The following is a 13,383-nucleotide window of genomic DNA, read 5'->3' as shown; positions in this document are numbered from 1 at the left end:
GTATCTGTAGGCACTTCCCAAAGACATCCAAGGGAATGTCACTTCTTCAAAGCCAGGAACTGTCCCGGAAGCTATGCGTATGGCGCACACCTTGATGGATCATGTTATCCGCCAAAATCCAGAGAAGGTGCAATCAGAGTCTGGAGCAAGTGATGGGAAGCGCAAATGGGATGGAAGCAAGGGTAAAGGTTTTGATCAGAATCCAGTCAAGAGGCATGAGCACTTTAGGGGAAGCAATGAGGGGAGAAGCCCTAACCCTAACTACAAAGGTATCCTACCTCAGTGCAAGAGATGCTATAAGCATCATACTGGGTACTGCAATGTGGTGTGTGAGAAGTGTAAGAGGACTGGACACATCGGCAAGGATTGTAAGATCAACACTTCAGCTATGAAGGTGAACCCCAATGCACTAAGGAAGTGCTTTGAATGATGCCAGCAGGGTCACTTCAAGAATGAATGTCCCAACAAGAAGAAGGATAGCATGCCTACATGTGGAAGAGTCTTCAACATGAATGCTAGAGATGTCTGTGAGGATTCTGACTTGGTTACAGGTACATTCACTGTTAATAAACTATTAGCTTCTATCTTGTTTGATACTGGTGCCGATAGGAGTTATATGTGTAGGCATTTTTGCTCTAAGTTAGATTGGTCATTAGTTCCTTTGGATGAGAATTATCTTGTTGAGGTAGCTAATGGAAACTTTGAGAAAGCTGATCAAATTTGTCGTGGAAGTATAATTAGCTTAGCTGGTGTGGATTTTAAGATTGATTTAATACCCATTAAGTTGGGAAGCTATGGCGTGATAGTCGGTATGGATTGGATGCCAAAAGTGAAGGCAGAATTTGTCTGTGGAGAGAAGATTATTCATATACCTCGCGAGAATGGTAAGCCGTTAATAGTTTACAGAGAGAGATGTAGCCCAAAGCTGAACCTTATTAGTTGCATGAAGGCACAAAATGTCATGAAAAAGGGGCGTTTTGCTATCTTGGCACATGTGAAGAAATTGGAAACTGAGGAGAAAAGCGTGAAGGATGTGCCGATTGTAAGCGAATTTCCCGAAGTCTTTCCAGAAGAATTACCGGGATTACCCCTACCTCGATCAGTGAAGTTTCAGATTGATCTAGTGCCAGCAGCTGCACCTGTAGCTCGCGCACCTTATCGACTTGCATCTTCCGAAATGTAGGAGTTGCAGAGTCAACTACAAGAATTGCTAGACCGTGGATTTATCCAACCAAGTTCTTCACCTTGGGGCACTCCCGTTTTGTTCGTGAAGAAGAAGGACGGATCTTTCCGTATGTGTATTGATTATCGCAAACTAAACAAGTTGACAATCAAGAACCGGTATCCCCTTCCCAGAATTGACGATCTATTCGATCAACTGCAAGGATCAAATATAACAACCCTCATTTTTTCTACTATGTAATGACTATAATGCCCCTAGGGTTTCATTGTTGATTCGTACATTATATTAGGGTTGTTATCCGGACATAATAAATAAAGTAATTAATGTTCATAAACCAAACCCTAACCCTAATACTCGTCATTAATGAACTAAACCCAAAACCTAATCATTAAATGTAAACCCTAATTATTTAATGTAACTCTAACCCTATTATTATTATTATTATTATTATTATTATTATTATTATTATTATTATTATTATTATTATTATTATTATTATTATTATTATTATTATTATTATTATTATTATTATTATTAAGTGTATATATTATGTATTAAAAAGTATATACTCTATATTAGTGTAAATAAAATGTAAATGAAATATAAATATGGGTATATATATAAAATAATTAAGTAATAGGTTATAAATGCAAATTTGTGATTTAAATATAAAAATATATGTATTTATATATATATACCGAAAATATAAATAAATATATAATAAATCATGTTAATTAAATAAAGAAAAAAATAAAATGCAAACTAATCTAGAATGTTCCATTAAATAAAAAAAATAAAAAGGCCTAGTCGGCCGAAAATAAAAAAAAGGGAAAATTAAATTGTATTTTTAAAAAAGGAATGTATTATTCTTGTTCTTCAAGTAATTTTCAACTATAAATATACACCCAAGGCTTCATTATTTTTCATTCACTAAATTGGGAGCACACACAAAACCCTATTTTTTTGTAAGTCTTTTCTCTCATTCTTTTTTTTTCTTTTTTTTCTTTTTTTTTCATTCGACCGAAAACCACAACAACAACAATAGTTTTTTTTATTTGTTACAAGCTTAATTAAATCCAACTTTTTACATGATAATTATTAACATGATGAATAGGGTTTATAAAAATTGAATTTTCAGAAAATTAGTTTGTTTTTGTATTTTTTTAATTTTTGTTTGTATTTTCGGCCGAACCATTTGAAAATAAATAATAATTATGTATTGAGTTTATTAAATTATATATTATACATATGATCTATGAAAAATAATTTTACTAATTTATAATGTGTTTTTATATTTTATTTAATTAAAATAGTTTATTAATATATATATATATATATATACGGTATACATATATATTTATAAAAAAATAGGAAAAAGGCTAATTAAGCTATATAAATATTTTTCCAGTAAATTATGATATTTAAGTTAATTATTTAGGTCAGAATATAATTTATAAAAATTAAATATGAATTATGTGTTATTTAATTATGGAAACTAGGGAAATTCGTAATAAAAATATGTACAGTAACTAAAATATAATAAATAATTTTTATGAGTTCTTAAACATTATTTAGATCTGATAAAAATATAAAAATTTATTTATGAGTCGAATTATTAATAATTACATAATTAAACACTATTATTTTGTAAATAGGAGGTAAATAAGAAAATAATTGTAAAACTAAATAAATCTTTTATTTAATAATTTTCTACAGATTAATTGACTGTAAGAAACTTATAAAAATTTTAAAAATAATTATTTATGTTTATTTATTATTTTATATAGAATTAAACTTGTTTTGTGATTAAACTAAGAATGGAAACAAATATAAATGCAAAATAGTAATAAAATTACTTCCTTAAATTTTTCTACTGATTTTTATAATTAACTAAGTCTATAAAAATTATGTATATGATTATTAGGTATTTAATTAATTATTTAAGTATTTATGGATAATATTGAGTTAATAAAATACTATATTATTAAGTATCTTGTAAATTAAGTAATAAATAATATAACACATTTATGTTATATGTATTGTATTAGATAATGATTAGTAAATTATAAATATTAATTAATCCATGATATGTTAGTAATATTAGCTTGGATAATAATACATATATAATTATTAAACTATTAATAGTTATATAATACTAAAATAACTATATACATATAATTAACTTAACTATATAATAAAAGATTATACACCTATAACATGTGAAGGTTATAATTAAGATGACGTGCACTGTATATGTAACATCCTCAATCGGGCCTAGATGTAAGATTACTAGATTGCCCTTAAGTTAGTATTGTGTTATTATATGCTTTTATTTTTATTTAATGTTTACTATTAAATAATAATGTGGTTAGGACCAGTTTGTGACAAGGGTCACAGAACAGGTTTGTTTATTTAATTTGGACTTAGTTTGGGTTGCCAAATGACGTACGAAAGATATCAGATAACTGATAAATACCCGTGTGTCACACAGTGTGGGATTTTAACCCACTTTTGATGACTTGTGTAGTGCATTTCTTGCACTCTCCAGATCCTTCCCAAAATAATACCCCGTACCTAATTCTTTCTCCTTTGAAACCCTAATCATCAAAACTTGTTCTTGAGCTCAAATTGATCTTGGAATCTTGTTCCTTGTTGTCTACTGATTCTTACAAGGTAAGAAACATGTGTTTTTGTGTTCAATTCATGGTTAAATTCATAGTTTTGTGTAAGTTTTGTAAAAAGCTTGATTTTGTGTCAAAATCCATGGGTTTGATGTTGTTATGGTCAAAACTTTGTGGGTTTATAGTCTATAACATGTAATAATTGAGTTGTGGTAAGTTTTGATGTCGAAAACGAGCTCTAGATCGAGTTTTGGTGAATTTAGCTTGAAGTCCGTAGCCTTTGTTCAGTTTCTGATGAAGATGAACACAGTCGGCCGACTGAGAATTACATTCGGCCGATTGATGTAATACCAAGTGAGTCGACCGACTGAGAAGGTCAGTCGACCGATTGTGTAGACAGTCGAACGACTGTCAGTGTCAGTCGACCGACTGAGAAGGTCAGTCGACCGATTGTGTAGACAGTCGAACGACTGTCAGTGTCAGTCGACCGACTGAGTGTCCAGGGCAGAATATTTTACCAAAGTGTTGAGTTTTAGCCGTTATGCTGCCCGTTTGTATTTTGATGATTTTGATGTAAATTTTGAAAGTGCACAAGTGTTAAGGAGAAAAATTTTAGCGGACAGTTTTTTCTGACAAAATTTTTTATATTGTGTTATTTGGTGTTAACGGACAGAAACTAACTTGTGTATATGTTTTCTCAGGAGAAAAGGAGAAAGAGAAGGTTCAGTGATTAGATAGCTGAACACCTTCTCGTTTGCTGGTAATCGGTGAGTGGGACTAACTAGAGAATATAGTATATTGTAGCATGTTATATTATGATTGTCATGCTTGCTAGATATACTTATTGTTGTGATTAGTTAGTACCTTGTGATGACTGCATGTTAGTTGATGCTTGTCTGCTGGAGCCCAGTGCGTCCCTATCTTGTGGTAGCCTAATTCGATAGGAGAGATCTACCTGCGGGTTGGGTTCCTCATGTGGTAGCCTATTTGCATCCGTGTAGTATATGTTTGAATGACGCGTACGTCGCGTGTGGATGATTTATGCAGCACGGTATGTAGGAGGAACTTCCGGTAAACCCCATCCCGATCAACTGGAGGTTAATGGTTTGGCCGAACCGCCGGAGTCTCTGTAGACTGCACTACTGGGTGATGTTTGTGTGTTAGACTATGTGACATGATTAGTATAACACTTATGTATGCTATGGCCTGTAGTTAGTCGTACTCACTTAGCTTCGTGCTAATTCCCCTCCATCTCCTCCCTGCAGGTTATTAGCTTTTGTAGATTATGCTTTTGGGGAGAAGACGGGCTTGCGATGTTGTGTTTGACAATGAAGAAACTCTGATGTGTCTTTTCTGTTAAAACTAAATTTTGTTGTAATGTCACGTGACACCAGATGTATTAGTTTAATGCTAGCTGTCAAATGTTTTGGATATGTAAATATTATATGTTTATGTTATTATAATGGTTCAATTAATATAAATGCTTCCGCCACGTATTTAAAAAAAATAAATCAGCGGTGTCACAGTATACGAACCTCACCGCTACATATGGCCTAGGGTGGTCCTTGTTGCCTAATGGGAACCGCTTGTGGATTTCGAATGCCATGACATAAATTCTGGTCAAGAATCCTGGGCGCCCGGTAACAACTGACCATTAGAGTGACTTGTATGATAGCAACGAGATTTTGGTAAAGGTGTACAATGTCTTGTTTTAGACTATAACCTTAACTTTCTATAATTAGAAAGATACTATAAGTGGAAACTTTCCATAAATGGTAATTTTACGAAAATGGAAATTAATTTAGAAAACCATCATCATTAGTATAATTATTATACTTAAGTCTTTTAGGCTATATCTCTGATCGTACATTCTATCTCTAGGTTGAGATTCTGATCACGTTCTTCCGTTCAATTCATTTCTCTTGTGGAATAACTCTTCTGTGCTACTAAGGTTAACTCATAGCCCCACTTTTTACATATTTTAATGTATATTATAAATCTTGGGGTGAGACACGTGCTTCTTTTAAATGATTTACAATTTAGACACAAGTGCCTAAACTTTTTGATATGCAACTTCGTGAGATTATTGTTAACTTGTATTCTTACATGCAAATCCCCGCCATAATATCGTTAATTGCTGGAATTGAAATGTTGCAAGCTTAATTATTGTGAGTAGGCCTATTGAGAGTGACGTCTTTACCCATTGACCGATCGTCAATGGGGTACATAATAATGATTACCGACACCCGTACAGTGTCAGGGGTTTATGTTTAGCTCGATATTATAACTCATGGCATATTGAATATTTTGATGTTTTGAAATAAATCTTGTGGTCTAAAACTTATTAATTATTAAACCTATGATGTTCACTCAACCATTGTGTTGACATTTTAAGCATGTTTGTCTCAGGTGAAGAATAGCTTATGTGCTGCCCTATGTTGCTTGCCTGTTGTTGCATTGAAGTCCGCATTTATTATATCTAATCATTTGTTAAACATTTATTACATTTGGGTTTACCATGTAAAACAATTCATTTTCCGCTACAATTAAATTTCTGATTTTATTAAACGTCTCATTTAGAGTCGTTCTCGTTTATATAACTGTGTGATGATATTGGAAAAGTCATATTTACCCCCGGCCCTATTTGGGGGGTATGACAGAGTGGTATCAGAGCACAGTTAGTTATAGAGAACCAGGATTGCATTTATGTGTGCCTTATGTGTTAGTTAGGGTGACTTAGCAATCTATAGGACTATGACCTTTCCTGACCTAAGATTTTAGTGCCTTTCCTTACTATTTCCTTTCGTGCTTTTGCGTCTGCCTTAGAAACATTCTGATTTCTTTTTTTCCTTTCTTTTAGGATGTCGAACCACAACCCGATCGTTATTTATGACTCCGAATAATCTGATATGGAGAGATCCATTCATACTCCAGCTTATGGACCCGTTTCTCCACCAACATCTCCAATTTACCGACCGGCTACTCCACCCGCATCTCCGATCTACACACATGCCACTCCACCACACTCATCGGTGAAGGAAGAACCTCAAAACGATTATGATGGGGACGATGAGGGTGATGAAGAAGAGACTGAAGAACACATTGAAGGTGAGGATGATTCCGAGGAAGATCCCAATGAAGAGTCCGAACCCGAAGAAGAGGATGTGGTTTGGGAACCAGCTAATGAGGAGGCTGATCCGGCTTATGATGGTCTTGGATTTATCTGCAGTTTAGAAGATGATTTCGAGGAGGAAGTTGAACCTTCTATTACTAAGACTCCCTCACCTAAGAGGAAGGTGCCAGAGACACCCGCTACTGATGATGCTAGTACATCTAAGAGGCCAAAGACTTCCGAGTTTGTCTACTCCGAGTACGATCATGCTCTAGTTCGGTGTGATATCATGAACCTACAGAGTCGCACTGTAACCTTGAGAGATACATTCGCGATCGTCTGGCTCAGATGGAGAAGCGCATAGACTATACAAACAGCGATGTGAAAATGGTCTATGACAAGTTCTCCGTGATGTTTGCTACTGTTTTATTCGATTCACGGAGAACTTGTCATAGACTTCTATGCTACTGTTTTATTCGATTCTGGTGCTGATAGAAGTTATGTGTCTACTGAGTTTTTTGCCTTATTCACTGAAAAATCACAAGCCTTAGAAATTATGCGTCTTGTAGAAGTAGCAAATGGTAAGGTTATGAAAGTAGACAATGTGTATAAAAACTATGATCTGGTTTTAGCTGGCAAACACTTTAAGATCGACCTATTGCAAGTTGAATTAGGGAGCTTTGATGTAGTCGTAGGGATGGATTGGTTACGGCCGTTAAGAGCTACAATCATGTGCTATGAGAAAACCATTAACATACCTCTTGAAAATGGGGAAACCTTAATTGTTCAAGGGGAAATGAGTGGTTCCAAACTCAACATCATCTCATGCATCAAGACCCGCAAGTATCTAATGAATGGATACCATGCCATTTTGAATCACGTTAAGGAAGTTGAATCGGAAGAGAAACGCTTTTAAGATGTGCCGATCATTAGAGACTTTCCTGAAGTATTTCCTAAAGAACTCCCTGGTCTCCCTCCCCAACGACAGGTTGAGTTTCAGATCGATTTGACCCCCGGTGCTGTAATTATTGCAAAAGCACCATACCGCTTAGCTTCACCAGAGATGAAGGAATTATCTAACCAACTCCAAGAACTTTTGGAGAAAGGTTTCATTCATCCTAGCTCGTCTCCGTGGGGAGCACCCGTTCTATTTGTCAAGAAGAAAGATGGCACGTTGAGGATGTGTATTGATTACTGCGAACTCAACAAGCTAACCATCAAGAATCGTTATCCTCTTCTGCGTATTGATGACCTGTTTGACCAATTGCAAGGGTCCAACGTCTATTCGAAGATTGATCTTAGGTCCGGTTACCATCAGCTAAGAGTCAAGGAAACTGATGTTTCTAAGACTGCTTTTCGAACTCGTTACGGACATTATGAGTTTCTTATCATGCCTTTTGGTTTAACCAATGCTCCTGCTGTATTCATGAATCTTATAAATCGTGTATGCAAACCTTATCTTGACAAGTTCATGATCGTCTTTATTGATGACATTCTAATCTACTCTAAGAGTGAGGAAGAGCATGAGCAACATTTGTGATTGATTCTAGAGCTCTTAAAGAAGGAATAACTGTATGCTAAGTTCTTCAAGTGTGAATTTTGGCTACGAATAGTTCAATTTCTCGGACATGTAGTTGATAGTGAAGGAATACATGTCGATCCAGCAAAGATCACCGCTATTCAAAACTGAGAAGTGCCTAAGAATGCGAAGCATATTCACCAATTTTTGGGACTTGCTGGTTATTATCGAAGGTTTATGAAGGATTTTTCTATTCTAGCCAAACCTCTTACCAAGCTAACTCATAAGGGAAAGAAGTTTGAGTGGTCCGAAGAACAGGAATCTGCTTTCAAGATTCTAAAGGATAAATTGACCACAACCCCCATTCTGTCATTACCTGAAGGTACCGACGATTTTATAGTCTATTGTGATGCCTCAAATCAAGGTTTTAGATGTGTTTTGATGCAACGTGAAAAGGTTATTGCCTATGCATCTAGACAGTTGAAGAAACATGAGAAGAACTATACCACACAAGACCTGGAATTAGGAGCCGTGATATTTGCACTAAAGATGTGGAGACATTATGCGATGACCCGTCCAAATCCATTTGGACGAATACATCATTCATCGATTTCATAGTGAGGTACTGACCTTTACATGATACGTTTTGTAAACATTGCATTCTTTTGAAAAGGCACACCATAAATGAATATCAATTTTCAAGGTTTTCGACATCTGATGATTTCTACATATAGACAATCACCGTAAATAATATTTTACCATAATACATCCGTTGTCAATGCAGTCAAAATAAGATACATGGTGATGATTTTGTGAATGCAAAGTTTTCTCGAATAAAGCATGTATGACTCCATGCACATAGCTTTTATAATGTATAGACAAACAATGGAAGACTTCTAGGGACCCGAGAATAAATATGCTTAAAAGTGTCAACACAAAGGTTGGTGAGTTCATAGTTTTAATGTTGCGCATAATCTGTATATAAAGGTGGATCACAAGTTTTCAGTTGTTTCATCCGGAAACGTTTATCAAATTATTCTACAAGATTGAGCACCCTGGTAACTAAACTTTAACGTATATATAATAAGTACCCCTGTTTTAACATACATGCAACCAACATGTACAATACACGCAAACCAACGTGTACTAAACTCAAATAGCATACGTCTGTTTTATAGTTTAGGCTAGGGTTTCTATACCTGGAACAGACGGGGATGTCAAGCCCTATGGATCCATATATAACTACTCGCGCCCACCAGTTCTTATAACCGGCAGTTACTAGTTACCAAAGCTAAGGGATTTTCGGTTCAAACTCGGTGTAGAATTTAGTATGTAATTGTATCAATTGCATTTAAAATAAATTGCATGTATTCTCAGCCTAAAAATATAGATTGCAAAAGAAATTTAAAAGGGATCTATAAACTCACCTTAGCAGCACATAAGGTCATTCGTCGAAATGTGACCGAAACTTGGAATGCAAAATAACCGTAGATCTCAACCTAGAGAACATATATTGGTCAATACATGTCTAATAAGCTAGGTCGGGTCATAGTGTATCACAATCCTAATGCTCGAGACCATCATACAAAAGTCATCTCAAAAAGTCAACCTGGCCCAATATGATCTTTAAATCTATACATGTTTATTATATTAACATAGTATAAGTCTTGATAGTTGAACGAATTTATAGTTTATCAAACTCAAAACATTATTTATTTCAGGAGCTATATTATATTTGAATTATCATGGCAATCGAAAATATTTTATTATTTCACATAGTTTTTCAATACTTGTAAAATCAGATTATAGTGTTTATAAAGTTTTAAAACATGATAAGACAGTCAACTTTGACAACTGTTCAACAAAACGAGACGTGCCTTATATAGAAATTCATTTACTTGATTAGTAATATCTAAAAATCCAATTTATAAATCTCATAGACCAGTTGTTTAAATATTAATTTACAGTTTCAAACCCAATTTCAATTAACATCAAACATAATTCAGTTGACCATAACTTTTAATCCGTTCCTCGAAAACACACGATTTCTAAATGAAAAGTTATTAAATTTTCGACAGCTTTCCAACGACATGCATATCATATACTTTATATCAATAACATATGTATCAAATTCGTGATTCATCATAAACTATCTAATGACAAAATTAAAGCATACAAGTATGCATAAACATATATACTCGAGCACTAGACATGGATATACTATTAAATATATAAAAGATAAGATATGAATGCTCACGTATCAATATTGTGATTCAATATTGCAGAAAAGTACGTAGACGCAACGGAGATGATAAACACTAGGTTTGACTTGCGAACAATATACACGAACATTACCCATAACCTCCATAGCTATAACCCATAATTTCCTTAGTTTTGACTTATTTGAAAACTCAGTTTGAAATCATTTGAGCAGAACTTCGTCGTAGTATTTTATGTATAATACTACTAATAATAATACTCCTAAATATAAGATTAATAATAATATTAATCTTAATAATAATAATAATAATAATAATAATAATAATAATAATAATAATAATAATAATAATAATAATAATAATAATAATATAAATAAAAATAAATATAATATGGAGTATGTGAATTAGATAGAGAGATAAATTGAATTGTGAAATGGTTCGGCAGGATTGATCGAATATATATATATATATATATATATATATATATATATATATATATATATATATATATATATATATATATATATATATATATATATATATATATATATATATATATATATATATATATATATATATATATATATATATATAAATATAATATAATAATATAGAAAATAAAAACGTGACAATTAACATTCAATAATATCTGCCGACAATTTTCGTGGACCGGTATTTCGTACTCTGTTGCTAATAATTGACGGGTAAAAGTATAAATAAAAAATATTTCACTTTTTATAATTGAATACATATATTTATTTTGGTCTTAAGCTTTATAAAAATAGTTGTAAAAAGGTTCATTTATTTATAAAATTACTATATACGTTCGACGTAGAGTGTACGTACTAGTCTGCTGATCATTATGTGCCACCGTAAATTACTGAATTCATTTGATTCAATCGAATTAACGAATTTTAATATTTTAAAAAGTCGTATTTATTAAATACTTCAGGGGTATTTTATGTAACTTATAATTAATAATTTCTATCATGTCGCATTCATGTGAATAGTAAATTAATTAATTTCGTTTCATTTACTATTCATATGAATAGTAAATCAATTAATTTCGATTCAACTATTTAAGTTACGTTGTTGTACGTTGTGCTTTACAACTTGTACATCTTTGATTTATCTTCGTGTCTTCTTAAAAACTAAAAAACTACATCATAAAAATAAAACGATTATATACGTAAACTTTTTAATTCGAAACTGCATCATTCAATAGTAAAATTTATCATTTCGTATATAAATATTATTTGCATGTTTTCGTATATATATATATATATATATATTTTATAATTATCATACGTTACGACGTTCGTGAATCGTCGGACAAACAGGGTGGTTGAAACGACCCGTCCTAATCTATCCGGATGAATACATTACATTTGGTTACATCACGAGGTACTTGACCTCTATATTATACATTTTACAAATATTGCATTCGTTTTTAAAAGACAAACTTTTATTATATCGAAAGTTGATGGCATGCATATACCATTTCATAATATATCCAACTATAATTGACTTAGTAATAATCTTAATGAACTCGATGACTCGAATGCAACGTCTTTTGAAATATGTCATGAATGACTCCAAGTAATATCTCTAATATGAGCAAATGCACAGCGGAAGATTTCTTTCATACCTGAGAATAAATATGCTTTTAAGTGTCAACCAAAAGGTTGGTGAGTTCATTAGTTTATCATAATCATTCATTTTTATCATTTTAATAGATCACAAGATTTTTATTTCCATTTCTCATAAATATACGTCCCATGCATAGAGAGAAAAATCATTCATATGGATTGAACACCTGGTAACCGACATTAACAAGATGCATATAAGAATATACCCTATCATTCCGGGACATCCATCAGACATGATAAAACAACATCGAAGTACTAACGCATCCGCTACAACGGATGGGGTTTGTTAGGCCCAATAGATCTATCTTTAGGATTCGCGTCAATTAGTAGACTGGTTTACTAATTCTTAGGTTACCAAGCAAAAGGGGCATATTCGGCTTCGATCATTCAACCATATAATGTAGTTTCGAATACTTATGTCTATTTCGTAAAACATTTATAAAAGCAGCGCATGTATTCTCAGTCCCAAAAATATATATTGCAAAAGCATTTAAAAAAGGAGCAAATGAAACTCACAATACGATATGTTGTAGTAAAAATATGCATACGACGGAATTGAACAATGCAGGGTTGGCCTCGGATTCACGAACCTATATCAGGTATATATATTAATACATATAATGAGCATGTAATAGTAATCAAACTATTTTCTGTATTAATTATATATCATATTACTTATAGTAATGTATTTGTCATTTCAAAAGTTATATATATCTATATATGTTTCTTTTATATTAAAATAGTAAATTAGATATACTTATGATATATGTAGTAATTATATTTTTATATAAATATCTTTTATTTGTTAAAATAATAATTATGATAATACTAAAATAATGATAATAATAATAATACTAATAATGATATTGATAATAATAATTTTTTTTATAGTAATAATAATAATAATAATAGTAGTGATAAAAATAATAATATTGTCTCTAAAAATGATACAATTGATAATAATAATCCTAATAGTAATTAAAATGATAATTTTAATAAAAGTGCTATTTTTAATAATAATGATAACAATAATTTTAATAAAAATAATACTTTTACTAAAATAATACTTTCCATAATAAT

The sequence above is a fragment of the Rutidosis leptorrhynchoides genome, chromosome 2, assembly GCF_046630445.1.
Source record: "Rutidosis leptorrhynchoides isolate AG116_Rl617_1_P2 chromosome 2, CSIRO_AGI_Rlap_v1, whole genome shotgun sequence".
NCBI lineage: Eukaryota > Viridiplantae > Streptophyta > Magnoliopsida > Asterales > Asteraceae > Rutidosis > Rutidosis leptorrhynchoides.
The sequence above is the reverse complement of the archived record's forward strand: the minus strand, read 5'-3'. Positions refer to the sequence as shown.